Source organism: Sorghum bicolor, chromosome 10 (assembly GCF_000003195.3).
Source record: "Sorghum bicolor cultivar BTx623 chromosome 10, Sorghum_bicolor_NCBIv3, whole genome shotgun sequence".
NCBI lineage: Eukaryota > Viridiplantae > Streptophyta > Magnoliopsida > Poales > Poaceae > Sorghum > Sorghum bicolor.
This window is the reverse complement of record NC_012879.2, coordinates 37970761-37980978: the sequence shown is the minus strand read 5'-3', so window position 1 is coordinate 37980978 and position 10218 is coordinate 37970761.

Genomic DNA, 10218 nt, shown 5'->3' with positions numbered 1-10218 from the left:
GTGTGTGTGTGTGTGTGTGTATATACAGATTTAGGGTGAGTTTTCTATACTCCCGGGAGTAGTTACTCCCTCCTCTAATCGGGTTTGAAATCAACCATGGGATCCATTAGTCAGGTGCTCGCACCTTTTCGAAACGCATGCATGCATGGATCGGAACTCATCTGCTCCTAGATTTTAGGCGATGGCTTCATCCAATATAAAAATATCGTTTATTAAGTATAGAGATAAAGTATATTATTTTTGGCAAGTATATGTATATACCGTATTACTTTTTAGAGAGTATGTTCATATACCCTAAGATAAGTATAGTATGTACAGATATGTACAGTGGTATACATTCATACTTTTTAATAAGAGTATGTGTACATACTACTTTTTAGTAAGAGTATATGCACATACACGTATAGTAGAGTATGTACACATACAATGTTATATTAAAATATATGTAGTACGATACCTGGACTACGTAGTATGTGAACATACATGTATAGTAATCGAGTATACGCATATACTACAAGGTCATTTTAAAAAATAGTATGAACAAGTACTTTTGCTAAAAATTAGAGTATGGAAAATACTCCTTTGAAAAAAGAAACAAGCCTGACATAGATTATATGTATATATTTTCCCGGCAGAAGTGGAAGTGTATGCGTGTGTATATTTACATCACTATCACAATGTCTACGAGATGATCGAGTATATGTTCATATAGGTTATACGAGTATGTCAGTATGTGAAATGCATAATACTCATGTCTTGATGCTATACATGTAGCTAGCCATATCGCTCTGGAGCATTTTAGTGCAGTACGTAACAGAAAGGCCTAATGACGGGATCAAATCCAAAGTGCTCCGGCCTGTTGGTGTGATATAGCAACGAGGTCCATGGAATCAACCGCCTCCTATCCAGATCTGCAATGGAGATATCAAATTAGAACTAAGAAAACGATCACACAAGAAGAAGGATTAGCTAATGGAGATCAGGTTCATACCAAGAAACACGTCGAGTTAAGAGGATCTAGCAAATAGATCACTGGGATCACCGTCTCTGGATCTGCTACCGACGAGGAGAATAGATAGATTAGGATAAACATATCGATCCCAAACAGGAAGGATTCGAATGGTTTCACCATACCAGCTGGATCAAAAAAATATCGTGGTGATGTGGCAGCGAATTGAAGCCGCCGCCGCTGCCGAATATCTTATTGCCTAGTGAAGATTAGCAACGACGACGCAACGTGGCCGCCGTCCTGGTAGCGTCGTGGTCGTCGATCACGAGCTTTTAGATGGCATTTGGCAACGATTTTCAAAACAATCCTAGTAGTATCGTGGTGATCAGCGGCGACGAGCTCGAGCTTTTCCGGCTGCACGGCGTTTATTTCGTGAGATGGTGCTTTCCATGTATATATAAGACAAAAATTGACAACAAACCTATCCGAGAATTTAGGAAGGCAATCCCCCTAAACGGGTTAGATCTAAAATGAACCCGTTAGTAATGCTCCAACAAAATTCTACACGTGAGAGCCAAGAGAGTAACTACTCATAGGAAGTAGAAAAAATTTACCATATATATATATGCTGTGCTAATTGCTTCATCAAAATTTGATTATTTTAATTTTTTTTTGCTGTGGTTGTGTCTTTGCCGAGAGCAATGAGCAAGGCCCTCGAAAAAGAAGGGTCGCCCTAGAAATAACCCTCGACAAAGATGTTTTTTGGAAAAATCCTGAACATTTCTTTGCTGAGGGCCAGAGATGAGGCCCTCGGCAAAGTTTTTTAAAAGAAAATAAAATAATTTCTTTGCCAAGGGCCGGGGAAAGCATTCGGCAAAGAATTCTTTTTTTAAAAAAATATTTCTCTGTTGAGGGCCGGCCAGCGACAAAAAAACCGCCAACAGCGCCGGCGCCGTGACGGCTGCTTTTCTTTGCTGAGGGCCATCCTACCCCTCGGCAAAGGCTTTACCGAGTGTCCGATAAAGGGCCCTTGGCAAAGACCCTCTTTGCTGACTCAAAATTCCCCGAGGGGGCTTTGTCGAGGGTTTTTGAGCGGGTAAAGCATGCGAATCCAGTAGTGACACACAAAAAGCCTAATCTGCTACATTTTTACACATCATCAGCATATTTCAAGTTAGGCTTAGGCCTTGTTTAGTTCACTCTAAAATTTAAGAACTTTTTAAGATTCTTCGTCACATCAAATCTTGCGACACATGTATGGATCATTTAATGTAGATAAAAAATTATTAATTAATTGCACAGTTTGTCTGTAATTTACAAGACGAATCTTTTATGTCTAGTTCGTTTATGATTGAACAATAATTATCAATTACAAACGAAAGGGTTACAGTAAAAAAACTTTTCACCTCAAGAACAAAGAAGGCCTTAAAGAGACATCGTCGGTGGTTTCAAGTTAAAGACGTCATCGACACCTTTTACATATCTATGCTCCTGACTCCTGAGTCCTGACGAGGAAACTTCTCTAACAACATGCGTTGTATGTATCACACTAATCGCTAAAGCACTAGATGAATTGTTTATGCACGAATACTACATTATTAGACGATGACCAACCTAAAAATTGCTAGGCAGATCTTTAGGCCTTGTTTAGTTCTAAAAAATTTTGGAAAATTTTTTAGATTTCTTATCACATCAAATTTTTAGACGCATGCATGGAGTATTAAATATAGACGAAAACAAAAACTAATTGCACAGTTTGGTTGGAATTGATGAGACGAATCTTTTGAGCCTAGTTAGTCCATAATTGGACAATATTTGTTAAATATAAACGAAAGTGCTACAGTGTCGATTTCTCAAAATTTTTTGGAACTAAACAAGACCTTAGCCTGCCACAACCGAAATCACTAGGCCGATCCGTAGCCGCATCCACCAAACAATCTTGCTCCTTGCCACCTATACTGAATAACCTAGCTCCTTGCTAGTACGTGACGCAATTAGCGTGAACATCAAATATATATACTATATTCGATAGATTTACCCTGGTATGACATCCTGTCCTGGTAAAGAGGAAGAGGGGAGGGCTCACTGATGCTAAACTCAATAGTATTGTTGTTGTATTGGTAAATAGGCATAGGGAAGGGAGTACGTTAGATACCAGAGGATTCATCGAAAGGATTGCAGTTGTATTGGTAAATCAGGATAGGGGAGGAAGATACCGAAGAATCAAATCTAAAGGTGAGTAGGGAAGATATCCAAGAATGTTGTTGATTATAGAATAAGAAAGAGAAGCGTGTTAAGGTAAAGTGAATGATCTCAACCTCAGTGCTTGATCTATCTGCTAGAATCGGTTCTAGCACTAGCCTACATCCCGCAAGGGGTGCTGTCTGGAAGGAGGTTGGACTGAAGCCCACCCGAAGTAGGTGGTAGGCCAGCGTCAACAAGGAAGAAGGCAATCCGTAGGTTTCTTTAGTAAGGAAGTCAAGGAATAAGAGAAATGGATATTGCTGTTGTTTTATAGCGGAAGACCGTCTTGTTCGGGCAGGGTTTCGAGGTTCCGAAGTCTTGTCGGATAAATGAATAAGATAGCACTATATATATATATATATATATATATATATATATATATCCTACAACTAAAAAGAGTAAAACAAGGACAAATCCTTCGTGCGGCTTTCGTTTCGTCCTTCTGCCCATTCCCGTCGTGCGTCCGCGTCGCCTGCTAAATGGAAACCTCCAGCCCTCCTCCGTGATACCCTCCACTTACCTATCTTCACCGTGAGATCCCCTTCCCCTTTCCAACGCGAGCAGACACCAAATACCCCCGATCCCCTTCGCCTGGCTCCGTGAACCGCAGCGGCGCCGCCTCGCCTGCCGCCGTGAACCGCATCGGCGCCGCCTCGCCTGGCTCCGTGAACCGCAGCGGCACCGCCTCGCCTGGCGTCTGCATCGGCACCGCCTCGCCTGTCTTCTCCGTTGAGATCGGCATCCGCATCGAGTCGCCTGCCTCCGTGATCCGCATCGGCACCGCCTCGCCTGTCTTCTCCGTTGAGATCGGCATCCGCATCGGCATCCGCATCGAGTCGCCTGCCTCCGTGATCCGCATACTTTATGTCCACGTATTTTTTCCCATGTCGCGGACCCAGTCAATAAGCAGCACCGGAGTCGCCGTTGCGTTTGGTCTTGCGGCGGTCGGCCGCCGGCCGCAGGCGAGCTCTAGAAGGACGACGCCGAAGCTGAAGACGTCGGCCTCCGCGCTCGGCCTCCCGTTGTTGACGAACTCCGGATCCATGTAGCCGGGCGTCCCTGCCACGACCTCCTGCATGTAAGGTGTTTGATGAAATTCCCTGCTGAGTGAAAGGCTTTCGAATGCTTGGCAAGGCATCCATCCATGAATGCTTGAATTATTTGTATTTTAATTGGCCATTGCTATTTTTGTGGGATAGAGCATAAGTTATGGGTTGAGAAGGAAGATGAGGCTAGGGAGAAAGTGGGCAGCCTGCTGTATCTTGGCAACTCCTCGTCGCCACCTACAGGTTCTTTCCTCTCCTTTCCCTAAGCCAGCAGCCGATGATAACCTATACCCTGTGATGTTCTGGAAAGTGTTGAAATCTTGTATTCCTGTAGGTGCTTAAAGCTATGGTTAAAATGGGCGTCCTTTTTCCTACCGGAGAAGTTTGAAAAGAAGAAGCACAAACTTGCTACAATCGGTAATGCTGTGTGACCTACCAATTTGAAAAGAAGAAGTCCATGGTTTATTATATCAATTTTATTATGTTGACTCGAATTAAATTTTGCAGGAGACGATTTTTTGGCGATAGCTGCTGATCAACCATTTGTGGTCAGAGCATTCTCAAGTTTCAATGTCTAATAGTTTATATGTTTATTACAAGGAAATTGTTATTATGTTGTCATTTTACTCATGCTTTCTCACTTTTATGCAGTTCGAGATTGTATTGTTAAAGGCCTTGATCCTGGTTTGATATTACAGAGATTGCAAAGCCGTGAGTACTTCTTGCATTACTAGCATCTCAATACTTATTACCCTCTAATTATTTTTACACTGATTTGGAATTTAGGGTTGGTTTTTACCCATCATTTAATTGTTGGATGTGTTTCTGCTGCCTCTCTGCTTGCAAATATATGCTTTTGTGCTCAAATGTTATTTCTGAATGTTCTATTGTTAAGTTGATTTTTTACTATTAGGATGGGAGCATTAACTGGACCTGATTAATACAATTATGTAGTTACGACCAGGCGCAGTTGGCGTCACTTTCAACAAGCATTAATTCTATAGGAAGAAGTAAGCTGTTAGTTTCATGTGATACAACTAATGCTGAAAATTTGGAACCTCAGGTGGCCCCAGCATCCCCTGATCTGCAGGTAGAGTTCTTGGCTAAATTTGGACTGAATAAGCAATGTGAGCACTCCTCCCCCCTGTCGTGTGACATTGTGCTGCAGTTTGTGCTGGTGCTAAAAGAAACAAAAAAAATGCCTCTTTAGGTTACTACGGTTGAGGCAGCTGATGGGCATCTCGGCGAAGTGGTTGGTGCTAAAAAAAATGTGCGGCAGGAAGAACTTTGTGTGTGCCGGTATTATTCTGAATTTATGATATGATTCTTAGTATGGATGTGTTTCATGTCTGTTGGTAGTTGTGGCACGGATTAAGGTGGTGAGCACAGTGGAGAGCCAGCCTGTAGAAGATCCATGGACATCGCGGTTTACATGTACAATTGGGAACTTAACCAGGTTAAGTGGGAAGAAGCACTACTCAAAGGTTTTTGTTGTTGACAGATTCAAATGGTGAGCTCCTGGTCCCCTCAATTGTCCTGCCTGCAGACAGCTAGAAACCATCGAATTTTTTCCCCCTACCCCTGTTGTCTCTAGAGTAATCATCAACATAACATCCATTGACATTCATGCAATCATGTGCTGATTTTCCCCGAGAGGAACAATGTGAACTTCTCAGTTTTTTTATTAATTTGGTTGACAATTTGCCACATTGCAGGATCACATTAGAGCCATGAAACATGGCATTCCTCCTTCCATGGTCCGCAATTCACTTTGTGTCTAGAATATATTACAATTGCAATAAAGGAAGTGATAGCGTACTCTTGCCTTCTTTCTTTCTTTGGCTGTGTCACGTGTGAGCAAAGGAGACTATAAAAAATGTTAGATTTTGTAGTGTTTCATTTCTCTAATTCTTTATTTTAGTTCACTAATTAACCAAAGGCAAAACATTTAATTGTTGCCATTTTTTAATGCATGATTTTGCAAAAAAGTTCCCAATATGCTTTAGTAGTCCAGTTAAATTAGTCTAATAAATTTCTAAAATAGGTCTGTCACATAAATAGCATAGAGAACAGGTGCTTTGTGTAGCTCTGAAGGCCTTCTATTTTCTACAAAGAAAAAACATATGATTACTAAGTTAAAATGAGCAAAGATTTTCTTAAAGATGCATGGATGTGCAGCTGTACCAATTTTTGCCCCTGTGTCATTAAGCAATAACCATGTGGAAATAAGATTTTAGTGCACTACTGATGTTGGAAGTTAAATTGCAGTTTTCTCTGCTGCATTCCAATTAAAACTAGGGATAGTACTTGCCACTCCACCTAAGGAGATCGATGCCTCACCATTCCATCATGTATCGTGCATCCTGTTACTTATCTAGCTATCTAAACTTTTGCTTCAGAAATAGTTTGCAATTCCAAACCCGACTGTGCACCACCCTGCTGTCTCTTCCTTGCAGTAGATGTGAGGTGAGAAATTTCTTTCATCACCATGCAGCTACGCTTGGTTTGCTTTTTTTTCTTTCTATTTTTCACATGCTAATTTGCTCCTGCACTAAATGAATCTTATAAAAAATGGAAGATATTATAATCATGTCTTGGAGCAATGCCATAAATGTATAAACATGCCTAACAAAATCTACATTAAATTTTAGCTATCCTTTTCTTTAAAGAAAAGCAAGAAATTTTCTTTAAACGAAAGAAAGAAAGGCAACAGTGAATTTACTAATTAGACTAATCAATGATTGGAACTGTCCACTGGGATTAGCAAGAAAGAAACAACTTGCATAATTTGAAGAACTTTGCTATTTGGATTAAGTGTCACTTCAATATTGATATTAAATTTTATATTATTGTTATCTTCTCGTGCGATCTGTGTGTTTTTAGTATAAAAATTTAGTTATCCCGTAGCAACGCACGGGCACGCTACCTAGTATATATATATATGACGCGTTTCTTTTACACACGCGTGTAGTTACTCTCATCTATATATCTCTAGATTTAAGGTGTATATGACCGGATGAAATGTATATAGTCAAAGTATATGATCATACTAGACCATCTAGAGTGATATGTATGTTAAGTATGCATGCATACATAGAGTATATGGTTATACTTACTGTATATAATATAGTATTGGCATTTTAGTAATATATTGAAAATATAAATTTTTTTGAAAAATTTTCGCGTGGTAAGGTCTAGAGTATCTTAATATGAGTATATAAACATACTCAAACCGATAAACAAGTATGAATACATACACAATGTGTGTATATATCAAAGTTACGCTAGGCGCCGGGCGGAATCTAGGCGGAGACCCCTTGCCTAGCGCCTAGGCGGGATTAATCGCGACTAGGCGTTCCTAGGTGTTTTTCTAGGCGTTTTGGCAATATAGCCAATATATATGTATATATCCTATATATTATGTATGTATCTATTTATAGCACAAAATCTGAATATAGGTGACAATCAATATGAAAAGAGGGTGAGTAGACATACCTGATCCCTTGGTAGGTAATTCTTACATGTTCCTAGCACCTATAACACATTTGGAGCTAGTAAATACTAAATAGTGAATAGACAGCATGCTGTTCATAAAAAGAAAAATAGACAACAAGTTGGGATTTCCGCAACCTCCCATCCATGAGCACACTGCACACCATATCAACTCCTAGTAATTACAAATTGAAAGCACAAGCATAGGCACATTTGCACAAAGCACTAGGACATTTGATTAATAAAGGACAGCACAATCAGTCAATCACATAGCTGCCCACAGCCCCACACACAAACACATAGATGCAGTTCTTAGTTCTCACAAGCAAATTAAAGGACAACACAAGCAAAAGTCACAAAAGAACACAGTCACTCATAGACAGTCACACAATTGCAGTTCAGTAGGGTTCAGCATAGTCATCCTCATCTTCCTCGAAGACTTCTTCTTCAGACTCAAACTCTTCTCCTTCATAGAGGTCCCCCACTCTTGCACTTCTACGCCTCTCTAACTGTTCTTCTGCTCCTACTGCCTCTCCAATCACAGACCAAGGTATTCCTGTACCTTCCATCTCTTCCTCATCTTCCTCATCTCTAAAGTCAACTAATGCATAATCATCTCCACCCTCTTGGAGAAAACCTTGAGCTTCAGTAGTTTGACTAGACAAGAGAACATCAGGGAGTTTCTTTGACTTGATCCTTTCTCTCCTACTAAGTAGTTTGGAGTTGAATTCAATATAGACCAATTTGTTTAGGCGAGTTGTAGTAAGCCTATTTCTTTTCTTAGTGTGCACCTATGAACAAAAAACAACAGAATTTTTAGATCTGCAATTTAATAATAATGCTGCTGAAATGCTCATAATAGATAGGAACTAACCGCTTCAAATACACTCCAATTCCTTTCACAGCCCGAAGAACTTGATGTCAAAGAAAACAGCCATGTCGAAGAACTTGTAGCCATCTTCTGTAAAGCAGGAACCTCTGTTCCATACAGCCGCCACCATGACGCTGAGAAAAAAGAAGAAACACAAACATAACTGTTAGTTTTATAGAAAACGGCCATGAGCCATGTTAGTTTTACAGAAAACAATCATGTATACCTCTACCTGGATTGTAGTCAAAACTCTCAAAAGTCCTTGCAAGCTTCTTATTAAATGGTCCTTCTCTATTCTGAAACATTTTCAGTTCAATGTTGGCAGCCTGATGTTGCTTGTCCTCATCATGATAATAAAATTTCTCAACAGCAGCTATAAATCCTTCTGTTATTTTGGGCTCATCAAAGATTGCTGGGTTACTATAGCTGTAGTGTGGATTCAGCAAATAAGCTGTCAAATGCAATGGGGAATCAAGTCTTCCACCCATCTTCTTTTCAATAACAGCTATGACTTCCTTGTATCGAGACTCAACATTGCCAAAGGCTTCTTTGATCTCTCTCTTTGCCTTTAGTAGTGAGCCATAAACAAACCCATGGATGGCTTCACATCCCCATCAACCAAACGGAGCACTTTGACCAATGGCTCAAAAACAGCCAATGTGAGCTTCACATCCTTCAAAAAGGTTGGACTCAATATGGTTGTTGTTGCCTCTTTTCCTTTCTTTGATTTGACATCCTTCAATGAGTCCCACCTACTGTGCACCACCATCTTTCTTAACTGGTCCTTCTTTTCTTGTAAACTGGACAAAGTGAGAAAGTATGAAGCAAACCTTGTTACTCCAGGCCTCACTACCTCTTTCCCCTCTGTGAAGTGTCTCAGGCACTCCAATGTTCTTGTGTGGCCATAGACAAATATGGTAAATGACTTTGCTTGGTCAATCACTTTCCTGAACCGAGCCATATTGCCAATTCCTTGCAGCATCAAGTTGATTGTGTGAGCTGCACAAGAGGTCCAAAAAATGTGTGGTCTCTTCTCTTCCAATAGTTTCTTTGCTCCCATGTTGTTAGAGGCATTGTCAGTCACCACTTGCACCACATTTTCTGGACCAATGTCTTCAATTGCTTTGTCCACTAGTTCAAAGATTACTTCACTTGTGTGTGACACACCTGACATCTCATTTGAGCTGAGGAAGGTGGTTCCATCAGCACAGTTAGGGCACACATTCATAATGCTTCTTCTCTTCCTATCTGACCAAGCATCGGTCATAATGGAGCACCCATTTTTCATCTTCTCGGCTTCACGTTCCTGCAGCAAACTCTTCATTCTTGCAGCAAACTCTTCATTCTTTCATATTCTTCTTCCAACAATCTGTCTCTCAGTAAATCATGACTTGGAGGTACAAGTCCTGGACCAAACTGCCCAATTGCTTCACACATTTGCTTGAACTCATCATTGTCACATGCATTGAAAGAAATGCCTGCCAATGTTAAGAAATAAAGCCTAATTAGTGTTTTGTACAGAAATAACAGCATCTACTAAATTTTAAAATGCAAAAACAGAATAGTATACTAGCAGTTACCATGTGTATAGGCCCATCTTGCAATATACTTATGCA